The sequence below is a fragment of the Entelurus aequoreus genome, linkage group LG01 (assembly GCF_033978785.1).
Source record: "Entelurus aequoreus isolate RoL-2023_Sb linkage group LG01, RoL_Eaeq_v1.1, whole genome shotgun sequence".
In the NCBI taxonomy this organism is placed as follows: domain Eukaryota; kingdom Metazoa; phylum Chordata; class Actinopteri; order Syngnathiformes; family Syngnathidae; genus Entelurus; species Entelurus aequoreus.
Window position 1 is genome coordinate 83,472,971 of NC_084731.1, and position 20,574 is coordinate 83,493,544.

At 39.0% G+C, this 20,574-nt stretch overlaps 1 long non-coding RNA gene across 1 annotated transcript in view; it reads left to right on the forward strand.

Moving 5' to 3' along the window:
- Positions 1-2,256: 2,256 nt before the first annotated feature.
- Positions 2,257-20,574, forward strand: part of LOC133643082 (uncharacterized) — a 45,417-nt gene continuing 27,099 nt past the window's right edge. Inside the window, exons 1-2 of the long non-coding RNA XR_009824648.1 lie at positions 2,257-2,454; positions 6,139-6,270. This is a non-coding gene — a long non-coding RNA (uncharacterized LOC133643082). The remainder of the gene's footprint in view (positions 2,455-6,138; positions 6,271-20,574) is intronic.

Here is a 20,574-nt window from a genome sequence, read left to right on the forward strand (position 1 = left end):
GTATTGTCTTGGAGATAAGTCACTTTAAATGTCCATTTCGCGTGCTCGACTCTCATTTTCAAGAGGATATAGTATCCGAGGTGGTTTAAAATACAAATCCGTGATTCACAATAGAAAAAGGAGAGAGTACATAGTTCTGTGAGGTCTGGTTGCTAAGTTGCTAAGTTAGCTTCAATGGCGTCGTTAGCACAGCATTGTTAACCTTCGCCAGCCTGGAACGTATTAACCGTGTATTTACATGTCCACGGTTTAATAGTATTGTTGATTTTCTATCTATCCTTCCAGTCAGGGGTTTATTTTTTTTGTTTCTATATGCAGTTAAAGCACGTTGCTATCACGTTAGCTCGTAGCTAAAGCATTTCGCCGATGTATTGTCGTGGAGATAAAAGGCACTGAATGTCCATTTCGCGTTCTCGACTCTCATTTTCAAGAGGATATAGTATCCGAGGTGGTTTAAAATACAAATCCGTGATCCACAATATAAAAAGTAGAGTGTGGAATCCAATGAGCCAGCTTGTACCTAAGTTACAGTCAGAGCGAAAAAAGATACGTCCATCACTGCCTCTCAAGTCGTTCACTGTAACGTTCCTCATCTACGAATCTTTCATCCTCGCTCAAATTAATGGGGTAATCATCACTTTCTCGGTCCGAATCTCTCTCGCTCCATTGTAAACAATGGGGAATTGTGAGGAATACTAGCTCCTGTGACGTCACGCTACTTCCGGTACAGGCAAGGCTTTTTTTTATCAGCGAGCAAAAGTTGCGAACTTTATCGTCGATTTTCTCTACTAAATCCTTTCAGCAAAAATATGGCAATATCGCGAAATGATCAAGTATGACACATAGAATGGATCTGCTATTCCCGTTTAAATGAAAAAAAAAATCATTTCAGTAGGCCTTTAAGTAAATGCTAGTGCCATTATCTTGACATAATGATATGCGCTTGCCATTACATTTCTTGAAACCAGCAAATTTACACTAAAAACTAATTTATTGTTCTTAATGGAAAGGCAACAAGGCTCGTTACTCTCGGGGTCTCCTCGCCGCTCAGGCAAATCATATGGTCTAAAAATGCATTTTCCCATCGACAACATGACATCATCGCGCCAAGTGCGTGCTCTTTCAGTCAATTAGTGCGCATATATACAGCCCGGCCCCCGGCCAAAAATATTTTAATTGTAATTTTGAGGAATTTACCTTAATGTGCATGAACTATTTCTGTTCAAAATTGTTAGAAATGTCACATGTTAAATTTTTAAATATTAACTGTCAGTTTACTGTACTGTGTCAACCGTACTACTATATGAGTACGTGTTTTCTATTGTTTCATTGAAAATAAGACAGCAAAGTCCATTTGGCTGTCATCTGTTTTAATTATGAGACACAATTGTGTCAAAGTCATGATTTTTTTTTTCATGCTTGAAATAAGAAATTATTACTTTAAAAAAGTACTTTTATTTTTGTGAGTGTTGATGACACAGCTTTGCAACAGTTGATATTCTAGTTTCAAGCATGTTTTACTCAATATAGGTAATCAAATCTCAGCAACAAGCTGTAATATCTTACTGAGATAATTTAGGACCAAAACCCTTAAAACAAGTAAAACACTCTAACATAAAATCTGCTTAGTGAGAAGAATTATCTTATCAGACAGAATATAAGCAAATATCACCCTTATTTGAGATATTTAATCTTACTTAGATTTCAGTTTTTGCAGTGCAGTATTTTCACATACTTTGCGGATTGTAGATAACATTGGCTATGGTTTAATGGATACAAAGAAACACAATTTGGCAGCTAAAGTGGATAGTGCACACCCCCAAATTGCTCACGTTTCATGTGTCAAGTAAAACCAGACGCATCGGGTCACATGAATCCCCCTCCTACTGTATGCATATCGCAAATACACAAAAACAGGGACCAATGGTTTTGCATTGTAGGTCCCCTTAAAGCAGAGGTCGGCAACCCAAAACATTGAAAGAGCCATATTGGACCAAAAATACAAAAAACAAATCTGTCTGGAGCCGCAAAAAATGAAAAGCCGTATATAGGTCTTATAATGAAGACAACGCACGACGTAAGTGTCTATATTAGCTATAATAGCCTACTATCAAAATGACTATGTGTCGCAGGCTGCAGCAAATCTTTGTTGACAGAAATGTTGAAATGTAATATTTATTCTACACATTTTTACAACATTAGAAACCATTAGTAAATCAGAGGCTAATCAGAAGGTGAGATAACTCCTGGAAATGACTGGCTTTTAATGGCCAAAGGTATAGATGTGTGTGTCCAAGTTAAGGCTGCCTTCTTTTAATAGATTGCTCATAGATTGATTAGTTATGTCTACAAGACTGGAGGGGAGCTGTTGGCTTGCTTTGGTCATTCTGGATGAAGCTGCCATCACTGCTACATCGTGTCCGGCTATCTTCATTCATATCTCCCCTTTCCTAGGTATGTTGACTTGTTGGTTCTAGTGTTGCTGCCGGTGTCTGTATTCAGAACATGTTAGGCACATTTTGGGCACATTTCAAGCAAAGTTAAGTGCGAGGTCGAGTGCTAAGTAGCATGCTAGGAAGCTAATAAATTGCTGTGCTCATGGCTGGCAGTGGGAGCTATGGCGGCGGTGGAGATGCAAGTAGCACACATTTGTATATTTCTTTGAGGTTGAAGTACATGTATATTTACTTGTGTGTATTTTTACTGAGAAGATTACATGTTAATGTATCTGAGGTTTGCAGTTCTTCTAAAAGTATGTGAATCCTGATGACACTGAAATTGTTTGGATGTATGGAAACTATTTCATTTGACTGTTATTGAAACTAAAAAAATAAAACAGTAGAAAAGAGCATCATACACAAATATAGATAGACGGAGTAGATATTGGAAGGGTAAAAGAAACCAGATTTTTGGGAGTATTAATAGATGATAAAATGAACTGGAAATCTCATAAACAAAATATACAACATAAGGTGGCAAGAAACACGTCAATAATGAATTAAGCAAAATACGTCCTGGGCCAAAAATCACTTAATATTCTCTACTGCTCGCTAGTGTTACCATATCTGAGTTATTGTGCAGAAATATGGGGAAATAATTACAAATGTGCGCTTCATTCGTTAACCGTGTTACAAAAAAGATCAATTAGAACAATACATAATGTTGGATATAGAGAACATACAAACCCTTTATTTATTGAGTCAAAAATATTGAAGTTCGATGATTTGGTAAAATTGCAAACAGCTAAAATGATGTACAACGCAAACTATATATAACCTGCTACCAAAGAATGTACAACAATTCTTCTCAATTAAAGAGGAGAAATACAACCTTAGAAGAAAATCTAATTTAAAACATTTGTATGCTCATACAACACTAAAAACCTTTAGCATATCAGTATGTGGAATTAAATTATGGAATGAAATAAATAAATAAGTTAAACACTGTACTGATATGTACAGTTTAAGAGGTTGTTCAAATTAATTGTGCTTACAAAGTACAAAGAAGAAGAATTATGAGAAACACCTCTTCTTCATCTCATTATGTTTATCATGACTGGCTTAATTATCTATTAAAAAACTGCTGTATTAATTATTCACGGATGTCATTGTACCTACAAAAAAAAGTCAGTAAATGGACGTATGTATTTGTAAACGCTCTGAAGTGGGGAAGGGGTAGGATTAAATAAGCTTTGCTTCTACCTACTCCTTTTCGGACATGATGTAAAGTGAAATGATATGAAATTGTGTGATGTATTATGCTGTAAGTGTGTTCATGTTCGAAATAAACTAAAGAAAGATAGAAAGTAAATTGACATGTGTCATTTAAATTGACTATTTTTGCTTGCATAATGTAAATGCAGAGACTTTGTTTGTAAAAAGAAAATACATTGATTCTGGATGAAGCTGCCATCACTGCCACATCGTGTCCGGCCATCTGCATTCATATCTCACCTTTCCTAGGGCTATAACATTAGCCTGCAACATACTGAAACAGAAAGGGTCTAATGTCAGGTAAAAATACTAAAATAATATCTAAACAGTGTACATTTATCCATGAAAATATGATGGAAAAGATGCTGATAGTGTGTTAGACCGTAGAAGTTCACTCTACAACATACTTGCCAACCTTGAGACCTCCAATATCGGGAGGTGGAGGGGGGGGCTTGGTCGAGGGTGGGGGGCGTGGTTGGGCGGGGGCGTGGTTAGGGGCGTGGTTAAGAGGAGAGTATATTTACAGCTAGAATTCACCAACTCAAGTATTTCATATATATATATACCCTGTGTATATATATATATATATATATATATATATATATATATATATATATATATATATATATATATATATATATATATATATATATATTTATTTTATTATATTATATATTATTATTTATTATATATATATAGGGACGGCGTGGCGAAATTGGTAGAGTGGCTGTGCCAGCAATCGGAGTGTTGCTGGTTACTGGGGTTCAATTCCCACCTTCTACCTTCCTAGTCACGTCCGTTGTGTCCTTGGGCAAGACACTTCACCCTTTGCCTCTGATGGCTGCTGGTTAGCGCCTTGCATGGCAGCTCCCGCCATCAGTGTGTGAATGGGTAAATGTGGAAATACTGTCAAAGCGCTTTGAGTACCTTGAAGGTAGAAAAGCGCTATACAAGTATAACCCATTTATCATTTATATATAAATAAAAGAAATACTTGAATTTTAGTGTTCATTTATTTACACGTATACACACACACACACAACACTCATCTACTCATTGTTGTACTTGAAAGTACAATGCTTTGTTAAGGGTTGAATTGGCCATCCTCTTTCTATTCTCTGTCACTATTTTTCTAACCATGCTGAACACCCTCTCTGATGATGCATTGCTGTGTGGCACGCACAAAAGTGCTTTCATCAAATGCACGAGAGTGTGGAATCTTCCATCTTTCCCTAGCATGGCCCAAAACTTTGTCCAGTTTACATCTGCTGTGACAACTAGAAACACACGAGCCTCCACCAGGGGGCAGTGTAGCGTACCCAGATGTAAAACCTCTTTTGCACAATCAGCCTTTTCATATAAAGCCATAAAGGAATGGAACGACCTCACAACAAACTTGAAAAGTCTAACAGATTACTCTTCATTCACAATTGAAGTTAAAAAGTGGCTTTGGAGCAATCAAAGCTGCTCACACGGTCACTAAGATGGGCATTATGTTTGACACATCAACCTAATGTGTATTATATTTATCCATGAGAGCATTTTTTATTGTAAATTGTGAGGTGTGTGTGTTAAAATCAAGGTTGTTTTTACAAATGATGACAGATGTGAACAAAAGCATGTATTGTCTTTGTGTGATGATGTAAATGAGGTGTGGTTGTATTGTATATTAAGTATGTGTCCATGAAAGGGCATTTTATGACTTTTTTCTTAATACTTGTGTATGATTTTATTGTCATAATTTTATTGCATGATTTTTGTATCCCTTTAATTTAGGTAGCCAGGGACTGCAGATGGAAATTAGCTATTTAGCTATAATCTGGTACAGAACATATCTGTCTTTGAGCTTAATGTTTCTGTACATTGTCCCTTCAAATAAAGACTAAACTAAAACCGGTCAATCCTTGCTTCCTGGGGAAGATATTCCCTGGCAAGCAATTGGTACTCCAGTACTTGTACCCGGAGGCTGGTCAGGTCCAATCGCAGCTGCGGCAGACTTTTTTTTTGGGGGGCGTGGCCTCCAGCTCCGGCTGAATACCGGGAGTTTGTCGGGAGAAAATCTCTGTCGGAAGGTTGTCGGGAGAGGCGCTGAATATCGGGATTCTCCCGCTAAAAACGGGAGGGTTTACAAGTATGCTCTACAAGGTATAAAATGTACATTATTATTACAATGCCTCATAAAGCTACTCTTTGTAGTACATTCTACTGTATTGTTTTTCATATATTATTTATTTAATAACCGTTTTAATTTTTAGAAGGCATGTTACTTATTTGAACAGGAGTGTTTTTTGAGGGGAAATACATTCACAATACAAGTTTTTTTTTTTTTAGGTAAAAGCTGCATCACAGAACCATTAAACTTTTTTGTATCCATTTTTAAATGTGTGTCAGGGATGACTGATATTTATACTGTACTTTTCTCCAGGAAACAGAAAAAAAGGGGCTCACTATCAACCTGATAAGTTTGAAAGAAGATTGGTGATTCAAGGGATAGTTTCAAGCTCGCGACTCACCTTTAACATCTGATCTGAAGACATCTGGCAACTAAACAGCAGTGGTACGTACAAATGTTAAGACGGTGAGATCAAGGTTGGCCTTTTTATAACATTTTCTTTCAAGTTTTCCATGCTTAAAATCTGCAATGAATTGGGTTTGAACGTAAAACAAATATTTGTATGTTTTGTTTTTTTCTCGCTGTTGGACTGTTTTGGGGGAGATTTGGAGCAATGGTGTTGGTTGACATTTTAGGGCAAACTATGCATCCATGAAATGTGTCACAGCTCCGGAGACCTCCGCTAAGTACACGCAGACCTTCTATTTTTGGCAGACGTCGCAGCACGGGGGATCATTCAGCAAAAATTATCTTGTGCGAGACAGGAAGTCATGCACAAACACAAAATAAATTATTGTTCCGTGTTCAAATCGGATCATATTTCACACCTTTATACGGTATTTGAAACAGTAGGTAAGGTTGTTGGCCTCATTCCTGTGAGAATCCTGCGTGTAATGAAGCATTAAAGGCCTACTGAAACCCACTACTACCGACCACGCAGTCGGATAGTTTATATATCAATGATGAAAACTTACCATTGCAACACATGCCAATACGGCCGGGTTGGATTAGTAAAGTGCAATTTTAAATTTCCCGCGAAATATTCTGCTGAAAACATCTCGGTATGATGACGTTTGCGCGTGACGTCACGGATTGTGCGGACATATTGGGACACCATTGTGGCCAGCTATTAAGTCGTCTGTTTTCATCGCAAAATTCCACTCCCGAAATTCAGCGCCTCTCCCGAAAACCTCTCGGGACAAATATTCTCCCGAAAATCTACATGCGGACCTGAGTGAGGACAGCCTGTTTTCACGTCCGCTTTCCCACGATATAAACAGCGTGCCTACCCAATCACGTTATTCCATACGAGGTGTCCAGCATACCGCCGATGAGCATGGTGCATATGGAGAAGATCTTCTCGGCGTCCGTGTTGGCGCACACGTTGCCAAAGCCGACGCTGGTCAGGCTGCTGAGGGTGAAGTAGAGGGCGGCGATGTACGAGCTGCGCACCGACGGGCCGCCGACCGTGTTGTTGACGTAGGGCATCTCCAGGCGTTTGCCCAGCTCATGGAGCTCGGGGAAGAGACGGGAGGACAAGAGGGTGACAAGAACTAAATCATCCAGACTAGAGATACATTTTATTATTATGTTTATCTTACCTAAAAATAAATATATTTATTAATTAAAATAAATAAATAAATAAATACATTTTTACTATACTTTGCTAAAAACATCAAAATTAATTGTATTTTAATTTATATTTTTTCTGACTCCTTATTACATCCAGCCATAGAATTATACATTAAAATAAACATATTTGAAATAATTAATTTTAAATGATCATAATAATTAATTTAAAATGACCATATTTAATTATTAAAATAATTGCTTGTTTATCAACAACTTTTGCATTTTATTCATTACATTTTGAAGCTCTCAGAAGCCAAGTTATGTTATATTCCTTAAGATTTATTTATGCAAGTTTGAAGTATCAATTATCTAAACACAGTTTTGTTTGCATATTTTCAGGATATATATATATATATATATATATATATATATATATATATATATATATATATATATATATATATATATATATATATATATATATATATATATATATGAAATACTTGACTTGGCGAATTCTAGCTGTAAATATACTCCTCCCCTCTTTACCACGCCCCCAACCACGCCCCGAACTTGCCCCCACCCCCCAACCCCCTTACCTCCCGAAATCGAAGGTCTCAAGGTTGGCAAGTATGTGTATTAAATTTTAAACACAAAAAATATGGCTAAGGTACAATAACTGAACAAAAGTGAAAACTACAATTGGCTTCCATTTAAAACATTTAGCTTGTGCCCTCTAAGCCTTCCAGTAACCAGAGACTTAGTCCATGAGTTTGTAAACACTAACAAAAACACTCAAAAAATAATTGTGTAATAATAAGAACAAGACAAATATCCATCTAATCACTTTTGAATCGTGTATATGCTTATACTATACTATCAATCAATCAATTAATCAAAGTTTATTTATATAGCCCTAAATCACGAGTGTCTCAAAGGGCTGCAGATCCCACATCAGGGCAAGGAAAAACTCAACCCAATGGGCTACAATGAGAAATCTTGGCCTTGTGGTTAGAGTGTCCGCCCTGAGATCGGTAGGTTGTGAGTTCAAACCCCGGCTGAGTCATACCACAGACAATACAAATGGGACCCATTACCTCCTTGCTTGACACTCAGCATAAAAGGGTTGGAATAGGAGGTTAAACCACCAAAAATGATTCCCAGGCGTGGCCACTGCTGCTGCTCACTGCTCCCCTCACCTCCCAGTGGGTGATCAAGGGTGATGGGTCAAATGCAGAGGATAATTTCACCACACCTAGTGTGTGTGTGTGTGACAATCATTGGTACTTTAACTTTAACCACAGATGTGGGGACCCCCCGGGCGACCGGTGCTATGGACATCGAGTGGATCTAGTTAATAGTGTGAGAGTCCAGTCCATAGTGGGGCCAGCAGGAGATCATCTTGAGTGGAGACAGGTCAGCAGCGCAGAGACGTCCCCAACTGATGCACAGATGAGTGGTCCACCCAGGGTCCTGACTTTGAACAGCTAGCGCAACATTTGGGGTCACCTAATCTGTGCCCCCCTCTCCACGAAGAAGAAAAGAAGAAGAAGAAGAAAAGAGACGGAAGATCAACTGGTATAAAAGCGGGGTCTATTTAAAGGCTAAAGTATAAAAAAGAGTTTTAAGATGGGACTTTTTTGCTTCTACTGTAACTAGGTATTGATAGTATCGACATATGGCTCGATCACCCCTTCCTTACATTGAAACTTCAGCGGTTAACATTTTGTGCCATCCTGCTGTGTGTGTGGGGACCATGTTTAAATTTAATAAATAAATACAAATGTATAAAACAAGAAATGAACCACCAAGTTATCCTGCCTGACTGGATTTGAACACCAGGGAGTAAAAAAAATGTTTTTAGTCTAGATTTAAATTGGCTCAGGGACTGGCAGGATCTAATAGATAATGGAAGTCTGTCCCACAGTCTAGGCCCTGCTTTTGAAAAGACTCTGTCTCCTCTGGTTTTGAGCCTGGTTTTAGGCAAAGCCAGGAAGAGCTTTCGATTTATAAACATGTTCAAAAACCACTTAGGTTCATAAATCAAGGTTTCGCTGTATATTCAAAACACGACAGCACTTCTGTTGTATAGAAGAACTTAGACAAGTGTGAATACTTTGGCAGTGTCATGTCTTTTGGATCATGTTTTGTTTTGTTTAGTTATTGGACTCTTTAGTTTCTGTTTACGCTCCATTGTTTTTGTTTCCATGACTACCCATTAGTTTTCACCTGTCCTCATGTCACGCACCTGTCTCACGCCTAGCACTCGCGCACCTGTCACTAATCATGTCACTGCTATTTAAGCCTGTCTTTTTCTGTTGATCGTCCTGGTGACAGTATCCTTACTACCTCTGCTACCCATGAGGTTCCCGTTTACTATAGTTCATGCTTCATGCTATGCCACAGTAAGTGTTTTTGTTTTCATGTTTATAGTTTTTGCCTTTGTGCAAGTTTTTGTTTCATTAGCCAAGTTTTTGTACTTCCGCCTTGTGCGCGCTTTTCGTTTGTTCTTTTTGTTAGTGTAAAAATAAACATGTCCTTACCTTCACGCCTTGCCCGCGCCAACTTTCCTTTGCATTCCGGGAAAACACAACACCCCAAGGTCCACGTTTTGACAGGCAGATGCTTGCTTTGACATTTAAACCACCCAGAAGGTCAGCCTCCAAAGCAATGGACACTTGTATTTGTACATTTGTTATTTTTTTCAGAAATGTGTAACTGACAAAAAATGTACTCCAAAAAAATTTTCACTACAGAAAATATAGGTTCTCAAAGCAGGAATAATAGCGATGGGAGAAGTCTGGCCCCTTGGTCATTATTTTTCTGAAAATGTGGCCCCTACAACAATGTAGTTGAATACCCCTGGTGTAAAAGAACTTGGTAGCCTGCACATATAGCCCTGACTCAGATTGAGCGTTCACAAACAAAACAGTCCACATTGTGACACTGGTGAGAATTCAATGGGAACGTGTTAACAATCACCACTGTGGCTTTTCAACCTCGGCTATATCTGCACTTCAGACTCCCAATGTAAAAGATTCCCCCAAATCATGCCATCAATAACGGATAAAAATGTCATGGCTATACTTCCATTCTTTGCACGCCTTTGTTTTCTTCAGTTCACTCGCACGGAAAGCTCCCTGCAGAGTCTACTGAGGCGAGCTCATCCGTCTTGTTAGGCGGCAGCACCACATTCCTTACGACAACAGATGGAAGTCAGGATTTTCTGTTACTAGGCTTATGTTGTCTTTATCTCTCACCTGCAGCAACATCCTATCATTTAGTCATCCAGCTGCTGAGCCAGAGGTTGTACGTGGCTGTAACATTGCATGTTCAGCTGCAGAGCACGTGCCGGATGTATTTGATACACTAAAGCAAAAACAACAGTAGCTATTCTTTGAAGTGTGCAAATTAGGGCTGTATGGTATACCGGTATCATCATAGCACCGCGATACTAATTAATTATGTTCAGTACAATATCGCCTCTGAAATGTACCGATCCCGCACCCCCACTCACCCGCGTCGTCGCCACGTCGTGACATTGCTGGTTTTAGAGGAGCATGCTCAGTAGCACACAATCAAGGAGTACTTACAAGCAGACACAGTGTGTAGACAGAAAAGGGAGAAGGGACGCATTTTGGCTTAAAAACTAACAATAAAGGTGAAGTTATAACACTGAAACACTCAGGAAGAGGTGCTTTAAGGATAGCTAGCTAGCGGCTAACGTCCATCCGCCGTCTGCAGTGTTTTAGCGACCTTAAATCACTAATCCTGGTCTCCATTGCGAAAAATAAAGTAAGTTTCTTACAAGTATCATCCCTGCAGGACGAGGAATAGCTAAACATGCTTCACTACACACCGTAGCTCACCGGCATCAAAATGTAAACAAACGCCATGGGTTGATCTAAACCTAACATCCACTGTAATGATATCGAGTACAGGCATGTATCTAGTCGATACTACTATGATTATGTCGATATTTTTTGGCATCACATCTTCTTTCGTTTTTTAAAATGTATATTATGTTTATAAAATCAGGAAATATGTCCCTGGACACATGAGGACTTTGAATATGACCAAAGTATGATCCTGTAACTACTTGGTATCGGATTGATACCCAAATTTGTGGTTTTATCCAAAACTAATGTAAAGTATCCAACAACAGAAGAATAAGTGAGTATTACATTTTAACAGAAGTGTAGATAGAACATGTTAAAAGAGAAAGTAAGCAGTTATTAACAGTAAATGAACAAGTTGGGACGGTATAGCTCGGTTGGTAGAGCGGCTGTGCCAGCAACTTGAGGGTTCCAGGTTCGATCCCCGCTTCCGCCATCCTAGTCACTGCCGTTGTGTCCTTGGGCAAGACACTTTACCCACCTGCTCCCAGTGCCACCCACACTGGTTTAAATGTAACTTAGATATTGGGTTTCACAATGTAAAGCGCTTTGAGTCACTTGAGAAAAAGCGCTATATAAATATAATTCACTTCACTAATTCACTTCACTTCACAAGTAGATTAATAATTAATTTTCTACCACTTGGCCTTAATAATGTTGACAAAATAATAGAATGGAAAATGACACAATATGTTACTCAATTTTGTCAGCAGACTAATTAGGAGCCTTTGTTTGTTTACTTACTACTAAAAGACAAGTTGTCTTGTATTTTCAATATTTTATTTAAGGATTTAACTGCAATAAGAAACATATGTTTAATGTACCCTATGATTTGTTGTTAAGATAAAGCCAATAATGCAATTTTTTTGTGGTCCCCTTTATTTAAAAAAGTATCAAATATCAAAATAATTTTAGTACCGGTAATATATTGGTATCGTTACAACACTAGTGCAAATACATGAAACACATCTGCATTGCTCTTAAAACAGCTAAGAGGAAACATATGAACTGTTTTTGGGGGGAGATTATTCTCAAGGTTATGAATGCAGTCGACTTTGAAATAGTTGCTTAAACTTTAATTACTTGTGAGGGGAGGCTTAGTGGGACAATAACCAAGTCTTCATGGAGTGAGCAAGAAGAACCAACTTGGTGTTGCATGGGTTTAGTGAGGTTACAAAGCTGCCATGTGAGATTCTGTCGTCATCTTCTTGACGTGAGGAACGGCGAATATTACATTGGAAGAAAGAAGGAAAAGTTTCAGGCGAAGTGGAATTGGATTAAACGCTCTCCAGACTTTCTCAGGGAAGGTGTTGTTTAAACCAGAGCTTTTGGCAAAGAGCGTGATCCTTCCCTTGCTAGTGATGAGAAGGTCTCAGAATCAGCTAATAAATGACGGCCTACAAGAATAAATGCCCAAGTTGAATGACCAACGTCACTTGGTTGGTTTGTGGCTGTCCAAGTCTTTGCTTGTATTTCTGTGAATACATTCGTTTTATTAGGGCCCGAGCAGCAAAAGATGCAATTGCTTCGTTTATCATTAATCTCCCACTTCGATTGCATTTTAGAGGCACTTAAAGGCCTACTGAAACCCACTACTGCCGACCACGCAGTCTGATAGTTTATATATCAATGATGAAATCTTAACATTGCAACACATGCCAATACAGCCGGGTTAACTTATAAAGTGCAATTTTAAATTTCCCGCCACACTTCCGGTTGAAAACGTCTATGTATGATGACGTATGCGCGTGACGTCAATGGTTGATACGGAAGTATTCGGACCCATTGAATCCAACACAAAAAAGCTCTGTTTTCATCCCAAAATTCCACAGTATTCTGGACATCTGTGTTGGTGAAACTTTTGCAATTTGTTTAATGAACAATGGAGACTGCAAAAAAGAAAGCTGTAGGTGCGATCGGTGTATTAGTGGCGGACTACAGCAACACAACCAGGAGGACTTTGAGATGGATAGCAGACGCGCTACCGTGAGTACAGCTTTGGCTTCCAAACATTTGATCGCTTGCCTGTATGTGGGTGTCGCTATGTGCATGTCACGTACGTAACTTTGGGGAAATATATGTTTCTTGCCGACTCTGATGGCTGCCGGGGTGTCATCGAAAGCTACAACGCCCGCCGCCGCCGTCCCGTAGCTAAGTTAGCTTCAATGGTGTCGTTAGCAACAGCATTGTTAAGGTTCGCCAAGCTGGAAATTATTAACCGTGTATTTACATGTCCATGGTTTAATAGCATTGTTGATCTTCCGTCTATCCTTCCAGTCGGGGGTTTATTTATTTTGTTTCTATCTGCATTTGAGCCCGATGCTATCACGTTAGCTCAGTAGCTAAAGAGCTTTGCCGATGTATTGTCGTGGAGATACAAGTCACTGTGAATGTCCATTTCGCGTTCTCGACTCTCATTTTCAAGAGGATATAGTATCCGAGGTGGTTTAAAATACAAATCCGTGATCCACAATAGAAAACGGAGAAAGTGTGGAATCCAATGAACCCTTGTACCTAAGTTACGGTCAGAGCGAAAAAAGATACGTCCTGCACTGCCTCTATAGTCCTTCACTCTCACTTTCCTCATCCACAAATCTTTCATCCTCGCTCAAATTAATGGGGTAATCGTCGCTTTCTCTGTCCGAATCGCTCTCTCTGCATTGTAAATAATGGAAAAATGTGAGGAGTCCTTCCTCCTGTGACGTCACGCTACTTCCGGTATAGGCTAGGCTTTTCTTATCAGCGACCAAAAGTTGCGAACTTTATCGTCATTGTTCTCTACTAAATCCTTTCAGCAAAAATATGGCAATATCGCGAAATGATCAAGTATGACACATAGAATGGATCTGCTATCCCCGTTTAAATAAAAAAAAATCATTTCAGTAGGCCTTTAACATGCACAAAAACTCACCGCATCCAGCGCATCCAGTCTGGTGAAAAAATGCATAATTTTTAAGTCCAAAACACGGAATGTCAAAATTTACTTTGTAGCGCCCTCTTGAAAAAAATAGAACATTTGCCCCTGCCACCAGTTTCTCATATCGTCACAGGACGCACGTAAAAGTCTCGAGAACCCATGTTTAAAGACAAAAAAAAAAAAGTGGCCATCTTAGTTTCCGTCGGCCATTTTTAGGCCAAAAACAGTGGTCTTACTTTAACAAATTCCTCCTACAGACTATGACCAAAAGAACCGCCGTTAGAATGACAGATAGACAGATGGGCGATATAAAATTGCAAAGGATTTCGCCACAAAACTTTCAACATTTGTAACTCGGCTCCACAAATTCAGATCTTGTTAAAAATTGGTTCAAATGATGATGATGACACCTTAAAGTTCTAGTGTTTTGTTTCATGGCTCGCCATCTCTTGTCACAAATGCATACATTCTTTCATTATTGTCCAGTTTCCAAGCAACTAATGACTATTTGAATAGTCGATTAATCAACTGTCTTAACGATTAGTTGACTAATTGGATTATGAAATGTTAACCATTGGCTTTTAAATTCAGCTTCAAACATTTTTAGTAGGGGTGTGGGAAGAAATGTATTCAAATTCGAATCGCGATTCAGAATTGATTCTCATTTTTAAAAAATCGATTTTTATTTTTTTTATTGATTTTTTTTTTTCATTTTTAAAAAAATTAATCAATCCAATAAAACAATACACAGCAATACCATAAAAATGCAATCCAATTCCGAAACCAAACCCGACCCAGCAACATTCAGAACTGCAATAAACAGAGCAATTGAGAGGAGGCACTAACACGACACAGAACAATCCAAAAGTAGTGAAACAAAAATGAATATTATCAACAACAGTATCAATATTAGTTACAATTTCAACATAGCAATGATTAAAAATCCCTCATTGACATTATCATTAGACATTTATATAAAATAAAATAAAAAGAACAATAGTGTCATAGTGGCTTACACTTGCATCGCATCTCATAAACTTGACAACACACTGTGTCCAATATTTTCACAAAGATAAAATAAGTCATATTTTTGGTTCATTTAATAGTTAAAACAAATTTACATTATTGCAATCAGTTGATACAACATTGTCCTTTACAATTATAAAAGCTTTTTACAAAAATCTACTACTCCGCTTGCATGTCAGCAGACTGGGGTAGATCCTGCTGAAATCCTATGTATTGAATGAATAGAGAATCGTTTTGAATCGGGAAAATATCGTTTTTGAATCGAGAATCGCGTTGAATCGAAAAAAATCGATTTTGAATTGAATCGTGACCCCAAGAATCGATATTGAATCGAATCGTGGGACACCCAAAGATTTGCAGCCCTAATTTTTAGGTATGTGTTAAATAACAACAAAGATGACTACTTCTTTATAATAAATATAATATATAAAAAAATGTATAATAAATAAAAGTAACTGTTAAACCTTTGTCCATTTAAAAGCAAGGACAGGCAAAGTTCCAATAAAGTATAACTTTTTTATGTAAAACAAAGACAAGTCAAAATAGCAGCAACAAAAAACAACACTTATAGTATTTAGACTACTCAATAAGAAAACTGCATTTTGTGATAATAATGTGTTTAGAAAGATGTACACAGGTCCATAGGGAAGGTTAGTTGGCAGATTTTGGCTAAAATAATCGTTTAATAGGTTTTTCACACAACTCCGTCTCTTTTGTTAGCTGGCTAGCTAACAGGCTAACTATCTTACCCAGTAGTGTGGTAGACCGCTTCTGCTTTAAATGCTGCCAAATCACAGACATACTGCCATGAAAAGTAATGTCTGCGTTACTGTTTACGTCCGGAAAAAAACTCTTAATGACTGTGACGTCGATGATTTTTTTTTTTTTTTAATATACCGAACATTTTTGTCGACATTGTCAATGAATTGTTGCACCCCAAACCTAAAACATATTTTTGTTTTTGAGGCCGTAGTTCAATGTTGTGTTTTTGTGGCTTGCTTAAGGATGACCTTTATTCTTTTTATGTAGACTGACCAAAAAGATAAACGCAATGTTTTTATTCTTGTCCCAATTTTTCTCGTGTTCAACTAAAAAAAGACACAAAAAAGTCAAATTATCTCAAATAGTGGTGACAAATCTGTGTTAGTTAGTGAGTGCTTCTAGTTTGCTGAGCTAATTCACATGATAGGTGTGACATATAAAAATGCTGTTTGGGCAGCAGGATTATTGCACTTTATGTTGGCCACAATAAAAGGCCACCACATCGGGAAGCCAGCAGAGGGACGTAGAGGGATCTTCTTCCACGTTGACAACGCAGCGACGTCACCAGCTGTGCAGAGACAAATGGTCCACCCAGGGTCACCACTTGGAACAGATAGCGCCTCTTCCAGACCAGAGATTATCCTTGACCACCTGGATCCTCTCCATGCAGGAGAGCAGACAAGAGAAGCGACAGGTCAACTGGTTTAAACAGGATCCAGCCAAAAGCTAGAGTATATAAATTAGTTTTAAGGTGGGCCTTAAATGTTTCTACTGAGGTAGCACCTCTAACTATTGCCTATAGAGCATTCCAGAATTATAGCGATAAACGGGAGCTGTGACACCGGCCGGTAGTTTAGCAGGAGGTCAGAGTCGAGGTTAGGTCTTTGCAGGAGAGCAGAAGAGAGAAGCGACAGATCAACTGGTTTAAACAGAATCTAGCCTAAAGCTAGAGTATATACATTAGTTTTAAGGTGGGACTTAAATGTTTCTACTGAGGTAGCACCTCTAACTATTGCCTTTAGAGCAGTGGTCCCCAACCTTTTTGTAGCTGCGGACCGGTCAACGCTTGAAAATGTGTCCCACGGTGGGGGAGGAAGGGTGGATTTTATTGTATTTTTTTTATTTTTCATAAAGAAATACAATCATGTGTGCTTACGGACTTTGTATACCTGCAGACTCTATTGATCTATATTGATATATAATGTACATATTGTGTTTTTTATGTTGATTTAATTTTTTTTTTTTAAATGTGTTTTTTTTTCCGTTTTTTTCTTTCTTGCGCGGCCCGGTACCGGTGGTTGGGGACCACTGCTTTAGAGCATTTCAGGATTATAGAGATAAACGGGAGCTGTGACACCGGCTAGTAGTTTAGCAGGAGGTCAGGGTCGAAGCGAGGTCTTTTAAGCAGAGGACGAATAACCGCTGTTTTGAATGCTAGGGGACCAGTACTGGAGGAGAGTGATGAGTTAATGATGTTTAGCACTGATGGCTGTAATATTGCAAACCGCTCCTTAATGATTTTCCCAGGAAGTGGGTCGAGTAGGCATGTTTGTTTTTGCGAGATTTCCTCTCGCGTTACCTCCTGAAAATGAGAGATTATTTTGGAGAGCATTTGCCATAATGCATACATTCGTATCTGCGTTTATAAAACTCACTTGGAGCTGGGACGTTGTGTATCTAATATCCTTTCTAATGAGCACAATTTTGTTAAAAAAAAAAAGCATGACGTGATCGGCCGATTGAGTGGACCTACTAGGAGAAGACGCTTGCTGGGTTAGCGATGCTACTGTGTTAAACAAATATTTAGGATATTTATTTTAGATGGATGAGGTTGGAGTGATAATTATTGTAGTCTTTCATCATGGCCACACTCTCACAACAAATTAAACAAACACATTCCCCCTTGGTTTCTATGAAATAATATTAATTTGTCCACAGAGTCTGAAATTGTCTTCACTCACTTGTATTCCTACATCTCTTTGGTTCCGCCATTTACTTTAAGATGAAAAATTAATTATTGGCTTCCAATCTCTTTCATCTGGGAGACTCTGTCTTGTTCAAGACATAGCTCTATCTAGAGTTTAAACTAAGAAGTACAAAACAGTTAATTACCATGTTTTGTGCGGGCCATAGTCCATTCTATTTTCTAAGGGTTGGCGGGCCGCATTTGGCCGTAGTTTGGCACCAAAATCTACTTTATGCCTTTCCATTGAAAAGTGGAAAGCACTCTATTTTACTGCAATGCAAGTAAACGGAGCAAGAAAAAAACATTCCAAGATTTTAGAGTGCCCTACAATCAGTGCCCTCGACCACTCACGTTTTACCACTACCATTATAATTGACAGCTAGACAGGTGCACCAGTATGTCACGTGATCCTGGGAAAGTGCCACTCTGATTCAGGCCATGAAGAGGAGGAAGAAAAATCAATTTAAAATCATTAAAATACTCAGACAATTTTCAGCCATGGAAACTTTTCTTAGGGTGAGGAGCATGCTGTTAAAGTAATTGCCCTGAAGGTTTCAGTGAGGTACATGCCTAAAAGTGTTTTGATGCTGATTGTTCTGCCGAGTATGGTACGTATACAGACAAAATTTTGTGGCATGGCTATATTAAATATTCAAAAGCTAGGGCAAAATACCACCACCCGGATTAAACAAAGCAAACAAGTCAATGGTTGCTGTAATTGGTCAGGTTCAGGTTTAGCAATGTTTTTCCCTCAATGGATTTTTGACTTCCATTTTTGTTCTAAGATGACATTGCCATGAATCTGTACAGAAGCCAGATCAATCTTGACGAGAATTGAATGGCTGCAGAGGCGGCGCAATAAAATATTAGAGTGACTGAGCTTTTTGGGGCAGGCAGTGTATAAACAAGGCAGTGACGTGTAGTGAGGTTCACGCCGGGTGAGGCATTTTGAAGCTTTTTTTAAAACTTTAAATGAATATACTGTAATCATTGTTGATGCAGGTTACTAATTAGGACGACAAGAAACACAAAGCAAGTGTACTGGTTCTGTGAAGTATCTTACAAATAGCTTTTCCTAGGACTGAACTTTTCTGTACAGAGATCTCAGCTCTCGCTCAATTGCGCTGACGTTGGGAACTGCAACCCAAAATGAAAACGTGTGTTTCTGTTCACTACGACGGTACGCTCTACCCACCGGCTTTGTAAACGCTGCGATTGTACGCTGGATTGTCTCAGGGACATCTTTGCACAACCTGCTCCTTTTGCCATCTTTAATGGAGTAGAACCAGGCTTCTGTGGGTCTTGTGTTAAGAGCTTGTTCTTGTGCTGCTATGATAAGTGCCTCAGTGCAGTCTTTCAACCGGTACTATTTCTCCATAACAGCTGTTTCTTCTAACTGCCGATGGTACGTGCCGTGCAAGGGCTTGTCCCGCCTTGTTAGTTTGTCTTCATTCTGCTTTTTGTCATGGAATTTTAGATTTTTGTGGCATTCACGACTTGGGGCCATCTTCCTGATCTTTGTTCCTCTTCCTTCTGCTTCTCTGCATTGCACAGTCTTCACATTGCAGCTCATTGTTTTGTGCCCTTTCCATGGTGTCTTATAGTTATTGTCTTATTCTGGATTGTGGCTCAGACGCTCACAAGTCTTCCACCTGACTTCCATTTAGTGTATGTGTCTCAGGATGCTGGATTTAGGATGAATCCCACAATGCCTTGCTACCAGCTTTCTTGTCTTGATGTCAGTGGTCTTACTCACCAAAGGCATTTGTATCTTAAGGTATTTGCAGTTGCCTTGAACAACTGCAAGATTGCTTTTTGTTAGTTCAACTCCTTCCGTTTTGATTATATCTCCTTACTTTGGATCCCTTCTGCCACACTTCTCTTATCCAAATGAAATCCCAATGTCATTGCTGTAGATTTTGGCGTTCAGCTTTGGGTCATCCATTTTGAGAAGATGGCTGATGAATACCCCTCTGCAAAACCAGAATCCAATCTTTGTGATGATCTGGCTTAGTGGGTTGAGGCCTATGTAGGACAGCAGCAGGGACAGACAGAGCATCTCGTTGGTAGATGCCACACTTAATGTCAATTGGTGCAATAGGCTTTGAGTTGTGTTCCATATCTCCACTGTTTTGGTGATGTTGCATATTTCCAAGCAGCCCTTTATCCATGAGCGTTGAAAAAAGTTGTTGTCTTTCTTGTTGTCAATCCAGGCAGTGTTCAAGATTGTTCTATCTGGTCTTGCTTTACCAAGTGATTGCTTTGCTTGCAGTTGTGCATGGAGTTTGATGAGGATGTCCACTTTGGAGTCCTCTGGTGACTGTGTAGTCCTATCCTGGATTTGCAGTTTCTACCGCAGGTAGGGCAGGTACAATAAATAGAAAAAGGGGCACTTACAGATGCAGGCGCATTCCTCCCGAATCTCGTCTCCTCTCCTGTCGCCTGGCTGTATTCTCTGCCTCCTACATGTTTGTTCCATCCAGGCCTAGCTGCTGCTAGGTGTTACGGTCAGTGGCAACATTCTCCAGGGTCTCTGGTCGGATCTTAAGCTGGTCTTTGTAGCGCTTTATCTGCACTTTTGGCAGAGTGTCGACCAAAGGGTATTTGGC